This window comes from Podarcis tiliguerta (assembly GCF_965153285.1).
Source record: "Podarcis tiliguerta genome assembly, chromosome: 8".
Classification (NCBI taxonomy): Eukaryota; Metazoa; Chordata; class Lepidosauria; order Squamata; family Lacertidae; genus Podarcis; species Podarcis tiliguerta.
The window spans coordinates 22,423,358-22,438,595 of record NC_139541.1 but is presented as its reverse complement, the minus strand read 5'-3'; positions in this window follow the sequence as shown (position 1 = coordinate 22,438,595).

The following is a 15,238-nucleotide window of genomic DNA, read 5'->3' as shown; positions in this document are numbered from 1 at the left end:
TGGAATCACCGCGAAGACATACTGGGACCCCTCCCAAGGCCCCCCCTCCCCACTACCTGCCAGGAGGCTGGCACCTCCCTCCCCAGTTGACGTGGGTGAACCACAGCCGGCACACAATCTTATACAGAAGCACCAGCTTAGATCCCTGTTACGTTAAATTATGTAAGGAGCTTTCGGATCCAGAACTCAGCATGGGGTGCTGAGCAGAACGAAGCGGCTTCTCCAGCTGGTGCCGGGCTTAGGATCAGAGCAGCAGCGCCTCTCGTTTTGGCTCCCCCCTCCTCCATTTGCATATATTGATTTGTTTAACCGGATCCAAATAGCCTGCCGAGGCTGGGCTAGGAGGCAGAAAGAACAAGAACGATCAGATTAGTTTAAAGCCCATGCTCCAAGTGGGGTGGGATTCATAGAATCATAGTATTGTTAGAAGAATTCCTGAGTAGTGCCAGTCCCTGCCGAAAACCCCAGCCCCAGAAAGCATAAGGAAGGATGGAAGTTAGTGTCAAACAATGTCTGTGGGTGGCGATGCAAGTTCCCCATTGCTGCTCTAGACACCAGCGCTCTCTAGGAGCATCATGCTCTTACTGAAAACGGCAGTTTCAGGGTCTTAAAAGCAGCCATTGCTTGGGGGAAACAACCATAGCTCACCTACAGAAGGTCTGCTTTCTATGCAGAAGGTCCCAGCTTCAATCCCCAGCAGAGACTCCTCTTTGATATCTTGGAGAACCACTGCCAGAACTCAGGTATATTAGTCAAAAAACAGTGTTTTGAATACGTAATAGACATGCAACACTAGATGGTGCTGTAGAGCACAAAACTTCTGTGTGGTTTTACATGGCGCTTTTTTCTTTCGTTATAACGATTTAATTGATGACTTATTTATAGTGTTGCAACCCCCCCCCCCCATGTATAGATCCACCCCCAGTCAGTGTAGAGCAATAGTCTTCAATGCTTTCCGACCCAAGACTTGCTTTTAACCAAACATTCCTTTTGGGATCCATTTCTTCTTATTTATTTTTTGCCATATACAGTGGTACCTCGGGTTACAGACACTTCAGGTTACAGACCCTTCAGGTTACAGACTCCGCTAACCCAGAAATAGTACCTCGGGTTAAGAACTTTGCTTCAGGATGAGAACAGAAATTGTGTGGAGGCGGCGCAGCGGCAGCGGGAGGCCCCATTAGCTAAAGTGGTGCTTCAGGTTAAGAACAGTTTCAGGTTAAGAATGGACCTCCAGAATGAATTAAGTTCTTAACCTGAGGTACCGCTGTATTTGCATCGAGAGAGTTCTGCTGTTGCAATCCATCTCACATTCTGGAGTGCTGTCAGATAATAATAATAATAATAATAATAATAATAATAATAATAATAATAATTTTATACCCCACCCATCTGGCTGGGTTTCCCCATCTACCAGCTCTGTCAGGTACTCCAGCTGAGACCTTACCTGCCTGCTGACTGTCTCACCTGAGCGGTACATGCTCTGGTTATCTCCCACTTGGACTTGCCCCCTGCCTGGCCCACTCACTCACCAGCAGACACTGCCTGTCTGTCTGCTCCTTTCTTTGCCCACTGGCAGCAGCGTTCCTGGCATGCCCTCCACAGAGGCAACTGCCACCAGCATGGCCTCTGCCCAGGGTGCCACAGGCACAGGCTCCGCCTCCTTTGCCGGTGCTACAGATGTACTTCTAGGACCCAGTTTCCCGAAGTGCCAAGTGATGGAAGGAGGAAGTAGCATGGTGACACACAGGATGGGATGATGCCCATCTTTTGGTCCTGCGCTTTTGCTGGCATTGGGATCAGAAGCCAGGGCGGCTTCTGTCAATCTGGGATGCCCCACTTCAAATGGAACAGTTGTGTGGTGTGTCATGGCACTCCCTTCTACAAGAGGCCATGGTAGCCCCCACTTTTGTAGAGGATTCCACAAACTGATGGCAGAGAAGGCGATCAGTTCTTCTTAGCCAAGATGGCTGTGCTCTCTTTATGTTCTTATGTGCTGAATGTTGCCATCAAAAATTCATTCTGCTGTTTCACATCTGGCTAGCCCAAAGCTGCAGCTGTTTCTTCAGTTTCCTGAGGGAGTGTGCAGACCCACTCCTTGAATTCTGTGGAGTTTTCCACCTTTCTATCCCATGTTCTTGGGTATCCAGCAAAAGCTCTGATGGGAAAAAGCATGCACGCTGTACATGTGACCCCTCCCTTCACATTCATCTGCTACTGCACTCAGCAATCACACCCCTCACCACCAGTCACTGGTTCAGACACAGTGAGAATGGGTCATGCCTGCATATAAACATTTTCCTTGTTTTTAAAATACAATATATTGATATACCTGCAGGCTGATTTACTGCATTGCAATATATACACCCATGACTGAAATGCATGGTCATCTGTGAAGGAGTGTGCTTAAGAAACAAAAGGTTCCCAATCTTCATTAAATTCATCACATTTTTATTTACTATGGTGATGTTTTAATAATGTCACTGTAGTATTTATTTTCCCATGCTTCTGTTCCAGGTGCCTCCATCAGCATTCACCATGGAGCTCAGAAGATCATTGGCTGTTAGAATATAAACCAGCAGTTCCTGGAATCCATTGTTTATAGCTTCGTCAATAAATATATATATATATATATATATATATATATATATATACACATGAAAGGTTCACTTCCTCCCTCCGACTTGTGATGACATCTATAAATACAAAAAGCAACTATGTCACATACAATTAACGTCAAGAGCAGGTTTTCCTAGATGCTGAGCAGCTGCAGCTACTGGGATGGGGCAGATGAGGCCGATTACTGAACATGCTTCTGGGCTCTAAACCAAGCCAATACAGAGCCTGGCTCCAATCTAAGCCAATACCGAGACATGCCTGGCAGCTTCTGCCTTGCCAGTTGCAAAGCAGTGAACTCCAGCTCTCAGGACTGCTCCCGTCCCGTCCCATCCAATCTCATATCTCTTTTGATGCAATGAGGAGAGCAGTTGACCTTTGCAAGCTGCAGAAGGGATGGGAAAGGCAAGGCGCATCCCGACAGGCTGCCTGGCAGGGCACTGTCTCCTGTCAAGTGCTCTGCTGTGGACCTGTCACCTTTGCTCAAGTCTGCCCGCCAGCCTGCTAAGCAAGAAACCAGATCTAGGAGCTCAAAGGGCCTTCCCAAGAGGCACTGGGAGAGGAGAAGACATCTCCATAATGCTGCTGCTTGCCTCGTTTGGGGTATTGGTGGGCCACAGGTATAATAGACAAGTACAGTGGTACCTCGGGTTAAGTGCTTAATTCATTCTGGAGGTCCGTTCTTAACCTGAAACTCTTCTTAACCTGAAGACCACTTTAGCTAATGGGGCCTCCTGCTGCTGCCACGCCGCTGCTACGCAATTTCTGTTCTCATCCTGAAGCAAAGTTCTTAACCCGAGGTACTATTTCTGGGTTAGCGGAGTCTGTAACCTGAAGCGTATGTAACCTGAAGCATATGTAACCCGAGGTACCACTGTATAAAGATAACAAAGGGTATGGAAAGAGTTGGCAGTAGAACACTCTGGGAATTTGCAGAGCATCTACAGCTGACCTCTGAAGCCTCCTGCATGTCCTCCTTGCTTTAACGGGTTCTCCTTGAGGGCTTCTGATTGGCCAAAAGATGTAGGACTAGGCGGACCTTTGTTCCAATCCAGCAGGGCTCTTCATATATCCTTCTTGTAGGCTTCCCATTAGGACTTCTGGTTGGCCACTGTGAGAATCAAATGATGGACCTTTGACCTGGTTCAGCTGGGCTCCTCTGACCTTTGCATATTACCTCTGGAAGATGGGGACCAAGCCACCAACCTGGATGGCTGTAGAAGAGGATTAGGCCATTTCATGGCAGATAAAGCTATCGGTGGCTACTAGTCATGTCACCTATGTTCTGCCTCCGCGGTCACAGACTGTGTACCCTCTGAATACCACAAATATTCGCAAGTGGGGGGGGGGGAATATCTCTTGTGCTCAGGTCCTGATTGCTGGTTCCCCACAGGCATCTGGTTGGACACTATGAGAAGAGGATGCTGGAGCAGAGTCCTCCTGCCCTCCCCTAATTTGCATTGTGTTTCGTTTGCACAGAAATGAATGGAGTGGAATCATACAATGTGCCTAATTAACTACCTCAATTACATGAGTTAGGTAACGTCATAGCACACAATGAAATGAACGATGTTGTTTATGGTGGAGGATGAACCGCAGTGGAGCAGCAACAGCGCCGCCTGAGATGAATGGAAAACAATGCCCTTGTCATAACCTGTGTGGTTTTCTTGTAAGGATTAATGTGATGATGAATGTGAGATGCTTCAAAAGGACTACACAGATTTTCAGTGTCATTAATATTTGCCCATGAGAGAGTGTACGCCAGAGAGAGGCAGAGAGCGCACATGTAAGCTCGCATAAACCTCGGCTGGGTCTACGTGCGCCCGATAACCCAGCCTGCTGAGGAAAGCTGGCTCCTGTGGGTCCCTAAGGCTAAAGCACCCTGATTCTTCATTGAGTGCTAATAGCCATTAAAGATCTTGTTGCCATGGGGCTGAAATATCCAGAGGCGATATCCATTATCTGTAAACGGGCTGCCGGCGGGCAGTTAACAAAAGAGCTCGGAGGCGGCTGAGCCCCTGCAGATTTTCTGAGACATGCCTAAAATAGATGCAGGAACTCCCAGGGCTTGGGGGAGATGCTGAAGAGAGCAGGCAGGCGGGCAGGCAGGCACACAGAGAGCAAAGGAGGGCATGGCAGAAGTGTATGACATTGTGTATGGTATAGAGAAAGAGAAGTTTTTCTCCTTCTCTCAATTCTAAAACTCATCCAGTGCCGCTAAATGTTGGAAGATCCAGGAGTGTTGTGCCCCACCGCAATATCCAAGTGGTGAGAGCAGGGTCGTCTTTACCCAGGGGTGCGGGGCACCCGGGCGTCGAATTCTGGGGGGTGCCAGGTGCCCGCTGCTGAAGCCGCCTAAGCTCTTAACTATCTACCAGTTATGAAATAATAAATATTTTGTGTGAAGCTAGAAAAACAAAAACAAAATACATATATGTCTAGGTATTACCTACTGTTTCACTGAAGGACTTTCGACTTTGTGCACTCGTTTACCAAAGATGCGCCATGCCAAATGCGGTGCTTGTCATTCACAACAGCGTCGTGCACGCGAAATTAACTCTTACATCAAAATATTATGGTATGTATTGCATTGAGCTGCTCTGCAGCAGCGCCACCTTTGACACGACTGGTGTTTCTCCTAAGTAGGTGCCTAAACAATGCTTATAAGTTAAATGTGGTGGTGTTGTATACTTAAGTATAAGTGTACTGTAAATGCATGAGCGAATAAAAAAGCTAGTTTCTTTTTCCTCCCTTCTTTCGTAAACAAGAGATAAGGCGCAAGCGTGGTATATGACATAAGCATAATAAAAGTTAATTTGGGGGGCTAAACTAAATTTGGGGGCGCTGGGTGAATCTTTGCACCCTGGTGGCACATATGCTAAAGACAGCGCCAGGTGCAAGATACTAGGGGTTCCAGGCATATGCCCAGAGTTTGTGCTTCCTCTGAGAATGAGGCACAGAGGAGACTGTGGTGTCTTCATGATATCTGGTTTATTTACACATATATGCAACCTGAGCCTGTGATGGAAGAGCTCACAGCATCGACACCTCAAAAGGGCCTTGTTTCTCCCATAGCCACAGGCTACGGGAGAATGCCAGACAAGATGGGCTTTGGGCCTGATCAAACAGGGGTCTCGCCATGTTCTTATCCTTCTTTTTGGCCCCAGTCTGTGTTTGCTTCCCACCTTTGGCAAAACAAAAATCAGTGCTTCCTGTGGACACAGCAGGGTTTGGAGCAGAGGCAAGGCTTGGGCCTGTTTCTATGGTGTGTGCAAACACTTATGTGCAGATTCATTCTGACTGCATCTTGGGCCATTGAAATCAGAGTACTCCAGGGTGAGCTGAGTTTCCATGCTCTTTTGCTCCACGTTGTTCTCCATCTTCACTCTTGCATCCTTTCCCCCAAAGTTATTGAGCTCTTTTTTTTTGGCAAAATCTAAAAAAATAAAATAACCATTGAGCTATTTTTTTTAGGAAATTCACCAAAAACCTACACTCCCCACATGTATGGGTTACCATACATTCAGATTTCCCCAGACATTTCAGCAATTTCTGCCCGGACACTGCTTCAGACTGCAGTATTCCGGCTACATCCAGCAAATTCCAGACATATGTCAACCCTATTCCAGTTCATAACTTCCATTCTGGCTCGGCTGAGCTCTACAGTTCTGGGCTGGTTCTGGGCCAAACTGCATGCTACATTATTCAATCTCCTGCCACTCCCAAAAGAATACTTAAAACTGGCCACTTCAATTATAATGGACCCTAAAACTCTCTATTTTCCAAGGACAAAGTCAGGCACCTACAAGGAATTATTGCTCTTTTTATAGCAGCTCACACAGAAATAGCACATTTCTCGGAATGAGAGGAAAGGTCTGCAATGAGGAAGAGGGCCAATGGAATATGGATGGCCACTGGTACATGCTGATAAGCTAACACAGTCATGTAGGCTTGGTAGGGGCAAGGTGAAGCAAGATACTTTTTTTTCAGGGTGACTGGTAGCCTTTTCGTTCATATATTAATTCCAACCCCGGGGAACCCAGACCGCCACTTTCTCAGATGTCATTTTGGCTTCACCGATATGTGTAAGAAGTCTGAAATAGATATTATGCCCAGACTTTAAATGTTGAAAGATAGGGCATAAGCATTATCCCAGGTGTGATATATACGCTATGTAAAAGGTAAAGGGACCCCTGACCATTAGGTCCAGTCGTGAACGACTCTGGGGTTGTGGCGCTCATCTCGCTTTATTGGCTGAGGGAGCTGGCGTACAGCTTCCGGGTCATGTGGCCAGCATGACTAAGCCGCTTCTGGCGAACCAGAGCAGCGCACGGAAATGCTGTATACCTTCCCACCACAGCGGTACCTATTTATCTACTTGCACTTCATGCTTTTGAACTGCTAGGTTGGCAGGAGCAGGGACTGAGCAACGGAAGCTCACCCCGTCGCGGGGATTCGAACTACCGACCTTCTGATTGGCAAGTCCTAGGCTCTGTGGTTTAACCCACAGCACCACCCGCGTCCCATTAAGAAGAATATAAATTGCTTAAAAATAAAAAACAGCTTTGTAGACATTGCAGAGTTGGATCGGTGCCTTAGCAAAAACCGAGACATGTACCTTACAGCTCTGCTCTGTGATGTTGCAACCATATTTGCATGCTGCACTGAATTCCGAAACAAAAGTTTTTAAACAATCAGATTGTGGCGAGAGTTTGTGTTCTGAGTCTCAAGAGGAAAGTCAGGACACATCTCTGCCTGAGCAGGTATATCAGGAATAGCCATTTGCTGATGACAGGAGCTTGCTGCACTCACCAGGCCCAGCTCAGCGTGGCCTAGCCACTCACTCTTTCTGTTCCCATCTCCACCTGTCCCTTCGCATTCCCAGTCATCCTTTGGGAGCCCCAGGGTGGCCAGGAGTGGGCATCTGCTGCCACCTGCAGGCTGTTGCTTAGCTCTGGGCATCTCAGAGAACGGAAAGTAAATATGAGCAGGGTGGTTTAGGGATTCAATGAGTGGTTCCCATTTTAATATAGATTTACTTAAATCACACCTCCCGAATCAATGTATGAACCGAAACACAGTTATCCTCCCAATTCTGCACTTTTTCAAATAGTACAGTGTAGCATTCAAAACTTTTTGTATATTCAGAGAAAGTGCGCATAAGAATGGGGAAAAATATTAGTGAAAATAGCAAGCAGAAATGCATTAAATTGGGGAAAATTGCTTGCACAAAGGCATGCGCTCAGCAAAACTGCATTGAAAATGTGTAGGGTTGCCATATTTTGAAGAACAAAAAAAAAGAGGGCACATTTGCCAACTTCTACTTTTGACTGTGGATCGCTATGACAAGTCTCATTTTACATACCCATGGAAAAGAGGACATGTCCTGGAAAAAAAGGACATATGGCAACCCTACATGGTTAGGAGAATTGCACGCCATGATACAGAATGTTCATGCACATTTTTCTTTTTGATATTGCATAACAGACTCACAATTATGAAGAGATGAAGAGTGGAGAAAACAAGAAACCAAAGTAGATAAATCTGTCCACCCCCAGCTAAAAGAACCAGTAATACCTGCAAGTTTGGATGCTGTGGATACTCAGGGTAGACCTGCTGAAATTAACAGACCTCGGTTAGCCAGGTGCTTGTTGTATAGAACTCCAGGACAGATGCTGCCCTGAGTCCTATTTAACCAGTGCTCCAGTCCAATGAACAACACCAAGTCTGCGAGCTGATATTTTAATTTCCCATAATGCCCCTGAAGTAGTGTCACTTTGGGGCATGGAATGGTGGATCCCCTCCCCATAGACTGCATTATGGGCAGGGGACCATTAGAAGGTGCATTGCTAAGAGGCCCCTCAGCCCTGGAGTAAGCCCACCCACACTGCAATGAGTTCCTCCACTTATGCATCTAGATGTTTTGCTTATCCCTCAACTGGTACCAGACATGGAGCCCTCAAAGGATGAACCAGGCACCCTACAGGTTCAGGACCTTGGGGAGTGAGCTGTCATGGACCAGGTGTGCACAGAAGAATGGTGGGAGGCACCAGCTGGGGAACCCCCAACAGAAGGAAGCTCAGAGCCTGGGGATTGGTGGTGGGATAACAATGAATGGTCCGAGGGAGAAGCCTGGGAGGAGAGGGTAGTGGAAGCTGAAGAAGAGGTAGCAGGGGTTTGTGAGCAGGGAGAATCTGTGGCAGAGGGAAGTCTAGAATCAGAGTCAGAAACTGAAGCAAGTGAGGGAGACCAAAAGGCAGAAATGAGTCAGACTAGTGAAGAAGCCAGGGTGTTTCCCCCTCCTGCTGTGACCTGCTCCCTTCTAGCCTGGTATCCCAGAACCAGAAGATGTATGAAGAGGGAGGAGCAGGGATGTCATATTCTCTGATTGCTTGGGAAGGGGGTGGAGGAAGAGGAGATTTTGGCAGCTGTGGAAAGGCAGTATATGAATTTAATAATAGGGCAGTATATGAATTTAATAATAGGGCAGTATATGAATTTAATAATAGGGCAGTATATGAATTTAATAATATAATAATTTATTATTTATACCCCACTCATCTGGCTGGGTTTCCCCAGCCACTCTGGGTGGCTTCCAACAGAATATTAAAATACAATGATTCATTCAGTATTAAAAGCTTCCCTAAACAGGGCTGCCTTCAGATGTCTTCTAAAAGTCCAATAGTTGTTAACCACTGGTTTGAAAAACCCTAATGAATCATTTCTCCCACCCATCCCAAATTAATTTCAGGCTGAATCCGGCTCATGTGTCCCCTGGGTTGGGTCTGGCTGGGGCTAATCTGGGTCCCTGAACAGCACCGCTGAATACTGCATCAAGCACTTTGCAACACCATCAAAGCAGATAGCTGCAAACTATTATTTCATCACGCTTCTCCCCCCTTTGATTCCCCCACTCACTGCTTTGAGGTGTGGCTTGCCATGGCACACATGCCCTGCAAGGGAATGCTCTGGGTGTATTTCAGGCAAATTGTGGTAGAAAAACTGTACATAGAAGAAGGGCACACTCAAACGCTGACTGATTTTCCTGATGACTTAAAAAAAGAAAAGAAAAAAGATCACCAATCAATGCAGAAAGGTAGCCACACTAGACAAATGAGAAACCAAGAGGAAGGAAAGTTGGGCAGGTGTTTTCACCTGCAAAACGTAGAGGGATGGGGAGTGAGTGAGTCTGGGTGCACCTTTAAAAATGCTAGGAGGTGTGCTAGGGAAGGTGAGTGCCTAGGCATCAAAGAGCAAGCCTTGCAAGGTTTATCCCCATGGAAAAGAAAATTTTCCCAAATCTTCCTTGCAGCTGTCCTTCCCCCCACTGCCGGCTGAGCAGGCCATGCTGAGCCCCTTTTATGTGCTCATTAAATGGGTCACCAGTAGGTAACAGGAGGAAATTACCCCTCATTTTATTCCGAGGAGCTGCAGACCCAGCGCTCCCCTGTAGCTAAACAGCAGGGTTGACAAAGGAGGTTTGAGAACGGGAGCTGGCAATGTGGCTTAACCCCTTCCATGCCTCTTCCGTCCGCCTGGGGGATGTGCTCCTGCTTTCTCCTGTGATCTGTTTGCCTCCAGCTTCCCCACCATCCCCTTCTTACCTTTCGCCACATTGCCCGTCCCCTGACACGGTTACCTTCTCACACAGGACATAGTTAAATAGAGGGAATTCACTCCTGCAAAATGTAATCCTCCCCACCAACTTGTGTGGCTTTAAAAGAAGATTGGAACAATTCAGAGGGACAAAGCAAGCTGACTGATACTGTGCCATTGGTTCTTCTAGCTCAGCGTTGTCCACACTGGAGTTTGGGATTTCAAGCAGGAGATTGAACCCTACTTGAAGATGCTGAGAGTCCAGATCAAGGCTTCTGCAAGCACAGTAGATGTCTATCAGTGCACTTTCACTTCGTGGAGGATAAGACTATTGCTGATTCCTAGCAATGATGGCTACATTCTGACTCCTCTGCCAGGGCCAGTAAGCAAGTTGCCTGGAATTGCAGGTGGGGAGCATTGCTGTTGTGGGCTTCCCAGGAGCATTGGGTTGGCCACTATGAGATTAGGATGCTGGACTAGGTGGAGAAGAACTCTTCTTATGTTCTTCCTGAGATTTAGAGTTGCTACCAAGTTTTGCATTTCTGGGCTCAGAAGCCCTTGTGTTCTAAGTGCAAAGGGGAACATTGTTTCTGGCTGCTTTCTGACAAGGGCCAGTGATATCTCAAAGCAGATAGCACTTTCTAGATCAGGATGGAGTTGGAACAAACTCAGTGGGCAAACTCAGTGAGACTCCCTCTGGTTTGGCTCAGCGGAGGAACATGTGCAAATCTCCCTACCTCCCAACAAATAACAGTTGGGGGTGAGAATTCCCCAAGCCAAACCAAGTAATTGCAGCCTTGGTAAGAATGTGATCTATGTGATGGACTCTGCTCCAGCCATCAAACTACCTTCTCAAGAGCTGACCAAGCCTAGATTGCTCTTGTTATTACTATTGGAACTGTTGTTCCTCTTAATAAAAAGGGAAGAGGGAAAGGGTGGGAGGGAGTGTGTGTTGGAATCTGCTGTTGATGTAGGTTGCTTTGGGCATTTGGGCAGAGGTGGACAGCTTTCTGAGAAGGGCCATAGAGAATGCTGATTTTATTCCAGGAACAGGGATCCTGTAGACCTCCAGATGTCACTGAACAGCCATTCCCCTCATGCCCAATGACCATGATTGCTGGGGCAAGGCTGAAGGGAGCTTTTAGAGGGTCCCAAAACATCTGGAGGTCTGGAAGATGCCCTAATTCTGGTCAAGAACTTTTCTACATTATTTGGAATCCTCTCTGAACAATTAACTCCCATTGACCAGTTAGCAATTGATCCTTCCAGACCATTAACCATATGCATTTCTGTTCACACTTACACACACATGACAGATAACTTGACTGAAGAGCTGTACAGTGATACCTCGGGTTACAGATGCTTCAGGTTACAGATGCTTCAGGTTACAGACTCCGCTAACCCAGAAATAGTACCTCGGGTTAAGAACTTTGCTTCAGGATGAGAGCAGAAATGGTGCAGTGGTGGCGTGGCAGCAGTGGGAGGCCCCATTAGCTAAAGTGGTACCTCAGGTTAAGAACAGATTCAGGTAAGAAACCTCCAGAACGAATTAAGTTCTTAACCTGAGGTACCACTTATTGCAAAATTCAGAGAAGTGCGAATTTCAACGGATGGCTCTTTTTGAGTTTTCACATTGTTTTGGAAAGGATGGATTCAGTTGGTTTGCCTTTAATGTGACTTGAGTCGAATTCCCTCCCCATCCCTAATGCAGAGAAGCCCTTACTGAGCCTTGCCTTACTGGCGATTCAGAGCTACATCCAGCCATAACTGTCACCTCCTCCCACAAAGGTGTAGCTTCTGCTCACGTTCAGAGGTGCATTCATGTTTGGAGCCCCACCTGTGACCCTGCTTGCTAGGTGGGATCCCTTTGACACAAAATGAAACGAGCCCCTTTTACAAGGTCACCTTCAGCCCTTGCCTTGTAGTTGTTAGAAGTCAGTGCCTTCCCCTGGGTGGAGATGAGGCCAAAGATTTTTTTTAAAAAAGGAGATAGCAAGCTATCAGCAGATGCTGGGGCTGTCAGAGCCCCATCAGAAATGGGTACAAAAGACTCCGCAGTGGGGAACAGGCAGAGAATTAATTGGCCTTGTATTGACAAAAGCAGCAGGCAACACTGGATTGTCAAGGTCAGCAAGGCAAGGCTGGAATCAGGCTACCCAAACGCGTGAGATAATAGGCTCTGAGAACAAATGCAGAGGGGAGGGGGCCAGCTGTGGGGCAGCCCATCAGCACAGCTAGCGCACCGAATGCCATGCAGAGGCAATGGCTGAATTGATGGCTGAGGTGCACGCCATTTGCTGAGCCTGCAGAATGAATTGGGTAAGCAGGAGTGGGCTTGCAGAGATTTGGTCTGCAGTGGTGGCGGTGGTGGAGCTTATCTTGAGCATGATGGGAATAATGGAGACTCCCCACCATCCCTCGTCCCCACATAGCTCAGTGGTAGAGCATCTGCCTTTCAAGCAGAAGCTCCCAGGTTCAATCCCCAGCATCTCCTAGTAGGGTTGGAAGGGACTCCTGCCTGAAATCCCAGTGTAGACAATACAGAGCTAGATGGACTTGATATGTCAGCTTCCTATGTTCCTATATGGTTATCTTCCTCTGGACTGAGCAGAAAACCACTTGGTGTTCTTGGGGGTTTTAAGCATCACTCAGAGTTGTTGGCATCCATGTGTCTCGAGAGACAATGGAGTGCACCCCTGGGGGTGAAGCCAAACCTCTCTGCTAGTAGCACTGAAGCGACCTCCCTGAGCATGTTTATGGAGGTCCTGGGCTGCCTAGATGACAAGACCCCCCTCTCAGCCTTGCTTATGTGGACCAAAGGAAAGCAGAGCAATAAGCTTGGCACCAGCTTGGCTGCAGGAGTTGCCGGAAGGCACCCAACCATTTTTAGGGACATCCAACGTTCTTAGGGACTCACCATGGTGGTGGCTTTGATTTGCCTTCCTGTGATTGATCTATACACACGGCTTTGTGTTTCAAACCCAAGACCCACTGAAGAACATCTCATCCAGTTCAAGCTTTGAAAAGCAGCTTTGAAAAACTTTTTCATATTCTCCAGTGTGCTACCCTTGCCGTTGTGGCGGCACGTGGTTGCCGTTCTGTGACTGGACTTACACTACTTGTTGAACGGTTCGTTTATCCAGTCTGTATAACACTTACTGCACATGTAACTTGTTAAGATAGAGTTGTACATTTATCCACTCCATGTTTACAGTATCTCCAGGCTTTGTCTTGCACATGGCACCTTAAGATGTTTGTTGTTTGAATGGTTACAAGTCTATCTCTATTCTAGCTATTATTCTAGTAAATTTGGTTTTATACTTATAAGCCAGTTTGTGGTGTTGTTGTCTTGTTGGCCTTTTCTTCTCCCGAAGATATTCCAGAAGGCAGCAGAGGTTTCTTCTTTAATTGAAAGACTGCATGTAGGTATCCTAACAAACAAACTTTTTCTAGAAGGGTTGCCATATGTCCTCTTTTTCCAGGACACGTCCTCTTTTTCATGGGTAGAGTCGTCACAATGATCCATAGTTAGAAGTCAGCAGATGTGTTCTCTTTCTTGCTCTTCTGAATATGGTAACCCTAATTTCTACTATATATGTTGGAAAGTGGTTTGCCTGTTTCTAACCAGTCCCCCCCCCCCCCCGATGGTTCCAGAGATCCAGGAGATCCAGGAACAGTTTGGATACAGCTGGACACCCTTTTGATACAGGATTGAAGATGGTGTCAGCATCGCCCTTGAGCCAGTGCCACCAACTAGACTCATCCACTTCAGCCCTGACTGGGCCAGGCGAGCTGGGGTAGCACTTCCAGAGACCACCTTCTACACAGGAACAAGTCAAAGTGCTGTGGACTCACAGCTTAGTGTTATGAGCACCGGATTCACTCCAACAAGAAGACAGTCGTCGTACAACAGAGTACAGCAGAGTATAGCAGAGTCTAGCAAAGTATATGAACAAGTCGGAGAGCAGCTCTGAAAATATCTTCTTTATTCTATAACTACAACTATTATACAACTATATACAGAGCTAAATAGGTCTAAGCATAAAGAATGCTGAACTGCACTGAGTGCCTGCAGCTGCTCTTAGCAGCAACCTTATCTAAACACACAATCTCTAACACTCAGTCTCTCTCTCCCTGACTGACTGACTGACTGACCCACACACTGATCGACTCACTCACTGACCGACTCTTTGATGTGGTGCTGGAGCAGAATAAGTAGAGAGCAGAACACGCCTCCTCCTCTCTGCAGAATCAGCAGACTCCTCAGGAGATTCTTGGATATGGGAGGGGTGAAATCTCCTCAGATGGAACCTGTAAAAACTGCAGTGCTTTTAACCACTGGCTTCAGAACTGTACAGATTTGGGGGGCTTCTTAAAATTCTCAAGGAACACCAGTGACAAGGCTGCTAAAACAGGCTTAGCTCAGCTGAGTTCCTAGACCCACTTACCTGGGAGAAGGCCATTCCTCCATCGTGAATTTTTCCAACGCATGAGTGGGGTTCAGCTGAGCCCACTTCCCAATTATTTCCAGGCATCACCTTCAAACGAACATAAATAAGAGTTTGTGATAAATGGTCCCAAAGCACCCCCCAAACCAACACACCATTTTCATGGGCATCAGAGTGTTTTGAGTTTTGTTTGTTTGTTTTACACCTGGTGAAAATTAACATGAAATCAGTGAGAAGCTAAAAGGAATGGTGTGTGGAGCGGGGGAGGCAGGGCATTGAAAGCAATGTCTGATCGCGTTTCTAGCCAACTAGGCTGAAGTGGCTGAGAAGCGTCAACGGTGCTGTTTGTGTGGCTGATTCCCAACACTTCTCAGTTCCTCCTCTCCTCTCCCCACTCCCCACACCTTCACCTCTGCTCCTCCACCCATCCTCCCCCTCCATTCCAGGGAGAATAAATCAAGGCAAATTGCACAAGGCAGCCGACACGCACATGTCAAACATTTCTTAATGGAGTAGCTCAATGAAGGTTTCTGCCACCTGGGCGTGGGGGCTGGGGGGGGTAGGTTGGCCCTCAAGTT